This window comes from Thamnophis sirtalis, unplaced genomic scaffold (assembly GCF_051295495.1).
Source record: "Thamnophis sirtalis isolate CommonGarterSnake01/CBP01778 unplaced genomic scaffold, rThaSir2_p1.2 scaffold_3, whole genome shotgun sequence".
Classification (NCBI taxonomy): domain Eukaryota; kingdom Metazoa; phylum Chordata; class Lepidosauria; order Squamata; family Natricidae; genus Thamnophis; species Thamnophis sirtalis.
Genome location: NW_028261383.1, coordinates 12,339,606 through 12,351,447, shown reverse-complemented (window position 1 = coordinate 12,351,447; position 11,842 = coordinate 12,339,606). Strand labels below are relative to the sequence as shown.

Genomic DNA, 11,842 nt, shown 5'->3' with positions numbered 1-11,842 from the left:
AATAGGAGACCCTACACCATTTCTTACATAGGGCAATCCAATCTCTTCTTGAACTCTTCCAGTGATGAAGCTCCTACAACTTTTGAAGACAACTTTTGTTGCCTAGTTGATTGTTCTGTCAGAAACTTTCTCCTTATCTCCAGGTTGAATCTCTCCTTGATCAGTTTCTATTCATTATGCCTTGTCTGTCCTTCGGGTGCCTTGGAAAATAGCTTGATCCCCTCCTCTCTGTGGCAGCCCCTCAAATATTGGAGCGCTGCTATTGTCAGATCCCTAAAAGTGATACTGCCATTCAAGTGGGAGGAGGGGAGCCTCGGAGTTAAACCATTAGCTACATCTGTAACAACTGAGCTTTACAACTTTACAACTGGTTTCCTGTCACTGGGAGACTGAAGGTCCCAACATCTCTGGAGGGGTGTTTATGATAGCCATGTGGGATATATTACTTTAATGTCTAACTAGAGATAGCCATGGGAATGTGTGTTTTATTGACTCCCAGGGCAGGAGAGTTAAGGAAGCATCTTCACACTTGTGTATTGGTCAGAATCTGCATTCCGAAAAAGGGGAGGGGTCATTATCAGCTTAATCCCATTTGCATGGCCTAAAGGTTTTCAGATGCTGCTTCACCTCTAATGGTTTCCATCCTGCCTGATTAAAGGTTCCTTTTGAAATAATCTGTTTCAAGAGTCTTTACTTTCTCAAGTTAGGGAGGGGTCATTACAGCGATCATGTCTTCCCTGGTTCCTCTCTATCCCTCTGTAATGCAATTTAGGATTGCATTGGCTTTTTTGGCTGCCGCTGCACACTGCTGGCTCATATTTGGCTGGTTGTCCACTAAGAATCCTTTTGGAAGGGACCTTGGAGTGTGAACGTTCTTCAAATATTGGTAGATTGGACTTGTGTAGAGGCAAAAAAAAAATGGACTAAAATACATACGTGGCTGGAAAAGACAATACAACAACACATTGACTTAAAACCTGAAATATTTTTCTTGGGGATTTTGCCAGAAAACTCTAGTAAAGAAAATGTATATTTGATTATCCATGTTATAGGAGCAGCTAGGATCATATTTGCACAAAATTGGAAAATGAAGAGATCCCTACAGAGGAGAATGTGATTAGGAAAATACTAGAATATGCTGTAGGTTTCAGAAATCCATCACAGCACTGGTGTCCAAAATGCCTGTCCGCCTTAGGCAGAGTTTATTTGGCTTTTATACAGTTTTAACAAGCACAGCAAAAACATCTTATTGGTGCATTTTCCTTGTCAATATCTAAGTCCGTCCCAGCCAGAGTTGAATCTCACATAACTCCCTGGTACGGCCTGTACGGTAAGCTCATAGGTTAAAAAGGTAAACAGCCACTGAGATCATGGTAGTTTGCTGAGCATGTCTTTACCTAACCTTTCCTCTCCTTCCTACTGTGGAAAGTTATCACCCAGCCCTCTACCAGAGAAATGAAATATCCTAGGAAATGTTGAAAAGTCAGAATATTATATTTCCCTGGGTGTGAAAGGGAGAAACGTTTTCAAGAGAAACTTCCTGCAGCTTCCTGCCTCCCCCCCCCTTTTTTGTCAATGGACCATTAAGAAGGCCAAGCTAATCCCTTTACATAATAAAGAGTTCTCCACTTCAGCTCCAGCGGGATGGGATTAAGGCATGATAATACTGGCCCTTTACCCAACTCACCACATGGCATCTGAGAGCTCAACTAAACCTGGATTCAAAACACAGCCTAGAAAGTTGCCCCTGCATGGTCCCATGGGAATCTGACAACCAATCAGAATACAAGGTCAAGATCAAAGGCCAGAGAGGGCATAAAACCAGGGACTCAGCATCTCAGTCCTCCCTTCTCTTTTCTCCACCAACATTGAAGCATGTGATCACCTTTTCTGGTCAGGGCTCAAGTCATGTGGTCCTGTCCACCAATAAACCCTCTTTCCAAGCAGCCTCCATGTCTCCAGTGTCTTTTTCCGCACTTGGAGCCGAACCCAGAAGGACATTTCTTCCAACACTACAATGTGCAGAAATGAACAGATTGATACTGGCTATCAAAGAGAAAGAACAAATTGACCATTACACAATTTGGGAATCATTTTACTGATGGTTAGAGAATAGACATAAGAATTAATAGTGAAAGATGTTGTGTAAAATATAGAAAATGTATTTAATAGTTAATATAATTAATAGAGTTAAATAGAGTTAAATAAATTATGATGGGGATTGTTATAGTATCAGACATTGAAGGTATTGGAAATTAAGCTAAGAATAGATGAAGTAATGAATTTCATTGTAAATCTTAATTGTTGGCACAAAATATTTGTACCCAGATGATACACTGTTTAATGGAAAATGGGCTGCTTATATTAAAATAAAAACAATTATTTAAAAAAAAGGTTGGTAAAGTTTTGGGACCAAGATGGGATGCCTGTAGTTTAAGGTCAACCCTATCTGTGTGCTTATCCAGCCCTACATCAGTATTTTCATTCAAATAAAAAAATACTCAGGTATGGCTGCCCGACCTGAAAATATATCTTTTGTAATTGATTTGGCATTGATGATCGATATTCTATATGAAATTTCTCTTCTGTCAAATGCACTGCAAGCAAGAAATACAGACTTCCTAAAGGCTGATAAACCTTTGATGAGACCAATTAAAGCGTTCGAAATGAGTAAACTGAATCCATGATTTATGATGATAAAAATGTACCCCTGTATATCTGATGATTTCTGACTTTATATATAATTGAAAGCGGTGATGCACCGATGTTTGTAACCAAACGACATGCTATACACTTATGTAATTGATGGTATTTTTTATGTTATGTGTATGTTTTTCTGTGTTTGTTTTAAAAATAAAAATAAAATTCTTTTTTTTTAAAAGTGGAAGGAGCCGCTACTTCCTTGGCTGTGGCTCAGAGCAAGAGACGTGTGAGAGAGAGAGGGGGAATGAGGGAAGTTGAGAAGTGCATACAGGAGGAAATGAGTTTCATTAAATTTCTCCTGGTCAGCAGCTCTTGATGGCCAACAATTCCGCCCTTTGTCCTAAAAAGAGGGGAGCACTAATACGTTTCTCATGGTTGATGCTGGTTATAATCCAGCCAGTTGGACCCTCTGGGCCTCCAGGAGGTCTTCAGCATGACTTCTTCTGTATCCCTGGCAGGAGCTGCTGCCCCCAAAAATTAACTGGCTGTCCTCTCTTTTTGCCGTCTATCAGGCCACAGGCCGCCTTTGTGACTTCAACTGAGGAGGAGAGCGAGCTCCGCGCAGAGAAGCGAAGAAAGTGGGAGGGGGGATCCGTTCGGGGGGCGGGGGGGGGTGCAGCTCAAGCGGAGCTAGCTATTTGCGATGGGTCAGAAAACCCCACAGCGCTGGGGGTAAAACCGGCTCTGCGGCTGCCAGGGAGGGAGCGAAGGGGAAAGGCATCCGGTAAGAGCGGGGAGGGCTGTGTGTGTGAGCATACATGACTCAGCGTGACTCATCAGCTGCGAATTTAACAGCAAAAGTGGCCGAGAGGGAATTTCAGAGCAGATTTCAGCTCTGCGCTAAATGGGCAGAGAAAGCAGCGGATGTTTTGGGCTGAAGTCTGATGGCCTCGGGGTGCGGGTGTAAAAGGCGCAGGTATATTATATAGAATAGAATAACCGAGTTGGAAGGGACCTTGGAGGTCTTCTAGTCCAACCCCCTGCTTAGTCAGGAAACAGACAAATGGTTATCCAACATCTTCTTAAAAACTTCCAGTATTGGAGCATTCACAGCTTCTGGAGGCAAATTGTTCCACTGATGAATTGTTCTCGCTGTCAGGAAATTTCTCCTTATTTCTAGGCTGCTTCTCTCCTTTATTAGTTTCCACCCATTGCTTCTTGTCCTGCCCTCAGGTGCCTTGGAGAATAGCTTGACTCCCTCTTCTTTGTGGCAACCCCTGAGATATTGGAACACTGCTATCCTTTCTTCCCTGGTCCTTCTTTTCATTAAACTAGACATACCCAGTTCCTGCAACCGTTCTTTATGTTTCAGCCTCCAGTCCCCTAATCCTCTTTATTGCTCTTCTCTGCACTCTTTCTAGAGTCTCCACATGTTTTCTACATCGTGGTGACCAAAACTGGATGCAGTATTCCAAGTGTGGCCTTACTAAGGCTTTATAAAGTGGTATTAACACGTTCACGTAGAGTGTTAATCAGAAGCAACTAATGACTGAAACCTTCCTTGCATTGTGTTTATGTCCCTCATTCGTAAATTGATAACAGAAGATGAAAAATAGAGGAAGCCAATTGAAACAAAGGAGACAATGGAGGGACTTTGAATATGGATATTCGGCGCTTGTTTTTACTTCCTTGCTCAGATATAAATAGGAATTGATTGCAAATTAAAACACAAAAAGTTCTTAAAAGAGGCCGAGGGAAGGACGAGAGAAGGGAGAGGTTTCCTGCTGGAAAAGGAATTTGAGATGGACGGTGAATGTGAGGAAAAGACCCAGGCAGGACACGTGTTCCCTCCCCCGCCCCCCACTTTCAGCTGCCACCCACCCAGTCACAAACCCTTCCAGAACCTCACCGCATCAGCTCACTGGCACCAGGGACCCCAGCCCAGCCCACAGGAATAAGAGGGGTGTCCGGTGCAGCAGAATCGCCCTCCGACCACACACCCCTTCACACCTATGACCGAAGACCCCACTTTGCAGCCAGAGACTGAAAGTGAAGCCATCAAGCAGTGCCAGAAGAGCATCAAACTCCACCTGAGTTCTGTGGAAGTTTGTTCCCATCCTACTGCACCCATCCTTGGCCGGGGTAGAAAGCCTATCCTGGTGGGATTTGACTCACTGGCAGTAACCCACTTGTTGGCAATTGGTTGGGGTTTGAGATCCCCCCCCAAACTCTGTTGCAGGCTGGTCACCAGCTGGATAGGTTGCCCCCCCCCCCAGCCCTGGTGTTGGGCCATCTGCACCCCGGGATGAAGGGGAACTCCCGTTGGTCTCATTCCAGAGCCCAGGTTGTGGGCTGACCTGCATTTTGCTGTATGGAAGGAGCAAGTATCTCCACTCCAGGGCACTATGAAGTCTCGACCTGCGAAGGTGAATGTGGGCTGGGCCAGAGTCCACCTGAGAGGCTCGGTGCTAAGGCAAGGGATCGCCCCACTTATGTTAAACTGTCTAAATTGATCTGGAAGACCAGCCAGCGACTGACTGTGTGACAGTGGCAAGAATCCCCAATCTTTGGAGCGCAGGATTGGCGTCTGCTTTGGCAGTCTCCATTCGTGGGCTGAGGCTGATCTTGCACCCATCTGTGGCTCCAACAGCATCTCCTTATGGGGGGGTGACTCCTGTGGCTTCTCTTTGCAGAGTCAGGTCCGGCTTTGAGGTTCGCTCAGGAGCCGGCTTTTTGCGCCGGGCTCCCAGCTGTCATTCCCTCTCCGCGGCCTCAGCAGCTTCCACCATGGCTTAGTGTTGTGGCCCAACAGGATCCTGTTGAGCTGCTGATGGACTCGGATAGTGAGGAACCATATGAGTCTGCCAGGGAAGATGTGGTGGACTTGGGAAGGCAAGTAGATGGTCTCGACATAGATCGCCGGGCCATCTTCTACGGCTCCCTCCGCGGACTTCTTCTCTTCCTCCATTTTCCCTGAGTCTTTGCATTGCCCGGGTCTGCGTTGATGCTGAGGCTCAGGACCCCGGACAGCACCCTGAGGTTCGGGGTAGCTGGTGAGGTATTTTTATAGCAATTTATAGCAATAGCAGTAGACTTATATACCGCTTCATAGGGCTTTCAGCCCTCTCTAAGCGGTTTACAGAGAGTCAGCATATTGCCCCCAACAATCTGGGTCCTCATTTTACCCACCTCGGAAGGATGGAAGGCTGAGTCAACCCTGAGCCGGTGAGATTTGAACCGCTGAACTGCTGATCTAGCAGTAGCCTGCAGTGCTGCATTTAACCACTGCGCCACCTTGGCTCTAAAGGAGATTTGGGTTATTAATGTCAGGGTTCCAAATAGCATCCAAAAGTATGTGCTGGTATCACTCATTAGGAGGAAAGAGGCTAATTGCAATAGAGTAGCCTCACCAACTTCCATTCTACGGTGAAAGAGGCAGTTTCTACTCATCCTCCTTCATCCACTGCAGCTGCAATCCTTCTCCATCCTGGGCTTCTGTCTGAATCTGTGAGTCCTCCAACTACAGCTGCGTCTCTCCACTTTCCTCTCCAGCCAGGTGCTGATCCGCTCGTTCCTCTAAAGGCCCCACTGAGGTTCCTGGGCTCACTTCTTCCTCCATCCCCTCCATTCCTGGCTTCGGGGCATCAGCATCTTTCAAACGTCCCCGCACAGTGAAATCTCCAGAGCTTTCCTTGTTGTTTGAATAGGCATCTGCGGAAACCTTCAGAGATGTTTCCTCTCCTCCTAGCTCTGTTTTCTCTCCACAGCAACCCTGTAGGGAAGGAAGCAACCAAAGAGGAGAAAGTTTTGCATTGCCGCTCCATATAAACAGGTCCTCCCTGACAAGCGATTATCCCTTCTCCCACCAGTGCTTCCTTCCTCTTTTCTCTCTCATACATCCAGCTCATGATCACCAAGTAGCCTTTATCCTAGAGAGCCTCCACCCATCTTTTTCCAGTCTACCCTCTCTTTCTCCCTCTCCCCTCCTTCCTGGACAGAAAGCCCCCATTTTCCCATGGTGCCCCACTTCCTGCTCCCAGCCCCTTTCCTGTCTCATTCTCCTTCCTTGGAGCTGGAGGGCCAGAGGAGCTGAGCTTTGACTGATTTTCTCTTGTAGAGCAACCAGATTAGAGGGTCCCCAAGAGGAGGGGCTGAGCCCCAGAGGAGCCCCAGACAGCCCACCATCCCCCCATGGCTGCCTTGGGAAGACTTTGAGGATGGATTCCCCACCCCAACTATCCTGTGTTGGCTCTCAGGTATTTACCAAGCTAAAATAAAAAAATGAGGAGGTGATAAGCTGCCTGGGAAAGTCAATGAAATAATTAAAACAATTAAAAAGTAAAAGTTACAATATTTCGGACATGTGATGCAACACTCAGAAAAATACAACATCCTTCACACAATCCTCCAAGGAAAGATTAAAGACAAATGAGGCCCAAGCAGAAGAAGAACATCATGGCTTCAAAGTCTAAGGGACCAGTTTGGACAAAACACAGAAGAACTTAGGTGAAAGAGTGATCAATCCAAGGTAAAGAAACTTTACATTTGGATTAAAAAGTGACCCGGAGCGGAATTTAGTGGCTATTGACAGACAGGGGATTTAAACAGGGATGGGGGGAAGGTGCAGTGACAAAAACGGAAAGCCCTAAAAGACTTTTATCCCCAAAATTTGGACCTGGGAACATTAAAAACAATAAAAGCACTCGGAGGGAATTTTCCTTCCTTTCTTTTGCTACCTTTTCATATTTTTTGGTATAGACTTTGACAGCTTTTGACAGCTACAACACATTGCTTTAAGTGGAGAGGGAGCCATCTAGTGGTGAAAAGAAGATACTACAAGAACTAACAATTTGTCAGGAGAAACCACTATCTGACCTTGAATGTAAAAAAAAAAGATACTTTGAAGCTGTGAGAATCAACAAAGAGGATTTGTTTTTGCAACAGTGTTTTGGACTGGACTTACTGTTTTGGTGGAAGATAAAAAGCAAATAAAAAGTGGAAGTGGACTTAGAAATTGGAAATAAGAAAAGGAAAAAAAGAACTCTAATCCTTGTGATATAATAGAAAGCTTAAAAATTGTTAAACTAATTAGACAGATAATATGGAAGTTTGGATGTATAATGAAATACTTGATATGTTAAAAATGCACATAAAATGCTAAATGGCGGGAAACAGTGGAAACTCAGAGGTAACACTTAGAACAAGAAGGAGAAAAGGAGAAAGAAAAGGGATTGTATGAAGATCAGGAACATATTATAGAAGGAAAAGAGATTGAAAAAGAAAAGAATTTAGATGATTATTCTGGGATTTACAGTTATGTACCCAAAGGAGACAAGGGAGAAGTGGCCCCAAAGAAGGGAAAGAGCAAAGGTGGAGCCAACTGGGAAAGAAGAGGGGGAAATGGGGGGGGGAGATACTGAAACAATAACATTAAAAAGGAGAAAAAATTGGAAAGGGAAAATACAGGAATTTTAAGATCAAGAAAAAGAAAGAAAAAACTAGGGAAATGGGTGGAGAGAAGAGAATATGAGAGAAATGAAGTTCTTGAGAGATAAGAGAAAATGGCTGAAAGCAGGAAAGAAAGAAAAGGATTTACTAGTAGAATAGAATGAAACTTAGTAAATATAGCCAATGGTATATATTCAATAAAATATGTGGGATATAGATTAAAATTATTATTTGTAGACAACTAATTAAATGAAATGTTTACTATATAAAATTAAACTTGAGGATATGTATTATTAATAGTAAAACAGAATAATAGATGGAAGTGATGTGTTAAATTTGATTAACTTTGAGAGGCAAAAGGATATTGTTTATAGATTAAGAAAAAAAATAAATTAAGCGGGAGAATATGGAATAAAAATAAGATGACTGAAATGTAAAATGGAAAGATGATGTAAAATATAATATGCATAATAGAAGAGGTATAGGGGGTGGGATGGGAACCAGGACAACACTTTGTTCACAAAATAAGTTAAAAATATGTAACAAAAAATAAATGAATAAAACTTTGGGGGGAAAACCCACAGCAGCATTTTTCTGTGTGGCTGTTGATAAAAGGTAGAATCACCAACATGATCGCCAACGTCCGATGATGGATATGGCACAAGAAGAGGATAATAGTGGGCCTCACCTCTGATGTCGTTTTGGGTGGGAACATCGCCTGTGAGTGAATCTCATCTTCAGTGCCATCAGTAGGGGAAGAACGAAGTTTTTCTAAAGGAAGGTGATCGAGGTAAGTTCTCATTGCCTGATGGAGTTTTTTCCTGTAGTTTGGCCAGCAGCCTAATAGATGGCAAAGAGAGAAAATAGTTAATTTATTTCTGGAGCAGCAGCTCCTGCCTGAAATGAATTGAAGCTGAAGACCCCAAGGGGGCCAGGTGGTAAAACTGTCTGGATTGTAACTCCGCATCTTGATTTGCTTATTATAAATGAAAGGCAAAATTGTTGGCTGTCTAGAGGTGCTGACCATGGGGAAGTGGAAGGAACATTCCTGGGAGTTATTGAGAAATGATCAAGTTGAAACTGTTCATGTTCCTATTTGAGCTCCTATAGGACAACACCACTAGTGAAACCATTCAGAGGTGGCCAGCAGTGCTGTTCCCAGTAGGGGTTTCTATTAAAACAGGGGTCAGCAACCCGAGGCTCTGGAGCTGCACGTGGCTCTTTCATCCCTCTACTGCGGCTCCCAGTTCCTCAAAATATTCATCACAACCACCAATGTGTGATACTTGCTGGCATGTGCATCTAATGAGCTTTTCGACTCCCAGTAGGCAAACCATGGATAAATCCAGGAAAAGAAAAGTCTCAGAAGAAAACAGAACATTTAATGCTAGTTTTGTGGCTGCTCAGGAAATAGTGAGGCACAGGAAGGGTTTTGTGGCTCCTGGTGTTTTCTTTTCTGTGGGAAACGGGTCCAAATGGCTCTCTGAGTGTTTAAGGTTGCCGACCCCTGTACTAACGCATCAGTGACTTTTATTAAATGATGCTGCACCTCTGGGAATTCTGTTATTGCTCGAAGACAAATGGCGCTCCCCCCCTGTGTGTTTTGATTTATCCTCCAAAACCCCAATCCCAACCTATCCTCATAGGACCATGGCCAACATCAATTACCTTTAAGCAAGGATGTTAGACTTTTGGGAATTGGTACAAGACAGATGGTGTTCCCCACATAATCCAAACATGGCAGTTCTTAATCCAATTCTCACAATGTTTGTTTTGATTTATATTCCAGTCCCAACCCAGCAAGATCCAAGTACCAGCAATCTTGGTTGATCTTGAAAAGCTAAGCAAGATCTGACTGGCTTAGGACTTTCATCTGAGGCTGGCAAGCAAGCAAGACCAATTGCAAGCAAGTCCGAAGGCCCATCCTAGAGGAGAGAAATGGCAAAGCACTTCCTCATTGCTGCTGGGAAAATGACCTGGTTGTGTTGAGCCACACTTGCTGATGCTCAACTGAGGAAACACTTCCTACATCTCACATCTCTTGTTCGGAGCCAAGGAATCAGTGACTCCTTCCATGGACCTTCCCTTCTGCAGTTGTCTGCCCCTTAGTGTGATTGCAAGTAGGGGCAGAAAACATGGGTCACCTCTTTCCATTACCCCCACCTTTAACTGGAGCTTCCCTGAAGGTCCCTCTTGCCAGGCACTAGGATCATTTTCAGGTAAGATTATGGCTTTTCTGGCAATTCAGACATTATTTATGGGACTTTTCTTTGACTCCTGAACCCCTGATATTTGATATTTGCTCCTCTGAAGAAAGTCCATGGGGGCCAAAGAGGCTCTACCCCCCAACAGCAGCAAGATTGAACGTTCTGAGATCTGCAGGAAATGGGAAAATAGCTGCACAGTTTCTTCTTCCTTCTTAATTCTCATTCGAAATTAGAATTGCAGGCAAGGGCCTTGTGGGGATCCTGGCTGCAAATGTCAGAAGGTTCTCTCTCATCACCCCAGATCCATCAACACAGAAAGACGCAGGATTTGGGGTCAATAGATGTATTTTGCTTACCAATCAGGAAGATAGTCACAGGTATCAAGATTATAACAATCACAATTCCCACTGAAAGAAATAACGTCCCATCTAAAGAAAGCGAAAAATGGTTCTGATTAGACAAATGCTGACTTCCCTTACACGGAAATGCTGAGCAATGGACGTTTTTCCCAACCTGAACTAGTTTCCACCTGAAGGAAGCTTCCCTCCCCTCTGAGGGGCAGAAGGCCTTGAAGGGCAGAAGGAAGAACTACAACCAAGGCAGCAGGCAGATAAATGATGCTTCAGCCTGGGCCAAGAAATCAGATTAAATAAATGTGTCTCGCAGATCCCTCCCTTCTTTACCTGGAGCTAAACGGAGGGAGGAGAAAACATGTGCAGATTGCAATAGTTAAGAATATTATAGTTTTGCAAAAGGAATAGTTCTGAAGTAGCCGGCATTGGTTTTTATCTTGCTGGGCTGTCAAAATCCAGCCTCCCTGGACCTCCAATTGTACATCCGGCACCATTGAAAGCCTGATCTGTGAACTCTGCAGCCAGCTCCAATCTCTCCTTATCGGAGGGTCCAAATTTGGACCAAGGCCCCTCTGTAGGAGTGGTGGACCGCGTAGCAGGTAGAGGGGAGCCACATCTCCCCTCCCTGATTAGGACAGACCCCTCAGCCAACAGGGAGCAGCGGCAGCAAGCATGGCTGCCATGAAGCAGAAGACAGCCTGAAAACCTAAGATTGTGCAGGAGGAGAGAAAGTGAGTGGCTTGTGAACTGGGTAAGAGATTATTTTTTAGTGAAAAATGATCCCAAGAAATTCAAGGGGGGAGAGTATGGGAACTATTGGCTAGCGGTGGAGAAAGCACATTTAAAAAATCAGAATATTTAAGAAGAGAAATTTTTTAAAGAAAATTAAGGAAAGGAAAATTGAACTCTCAAAGTGAAGATGTGGGATTGAAAAGGTATTTTAAATAATACAGGAATTTGATGTGCAGCTTGTTTTTTTACAATTACAAATGTTGCCCTACTACTGGATTTATAATTTAAAACTATTAAAATTGGACTATTAGCATTATGCAGAGAGGCAGAACCAAGTGGAAGTCTGAGCGCCATCTGCTGCTAAAAGGAGAGCTGGGCAACTTTGGGACTGTTTAAATTGCTGGATTATAAATATCTACCTTGAAATTACTGGAGATTTATACAATAAACAAGACTTTT

The 11,842-nt window shown here is 43.9% G+C and overlaps 1 protein-coding gene across 2 annotated transcripts in view; it reads left to right on the top strand.

Moving 5' to 3' along the window:
- LOC106552957 (major histocompatibility complex class I-related protein 1-like) overlaps nucleotides 1–11,842 on the top strand; it is a 554,120-nt gene that overhangs the window by 419,890 nt on the left and 122,388 nt on the right. The gene's annotated exons all lie outside the window — the stretch shown is intronic.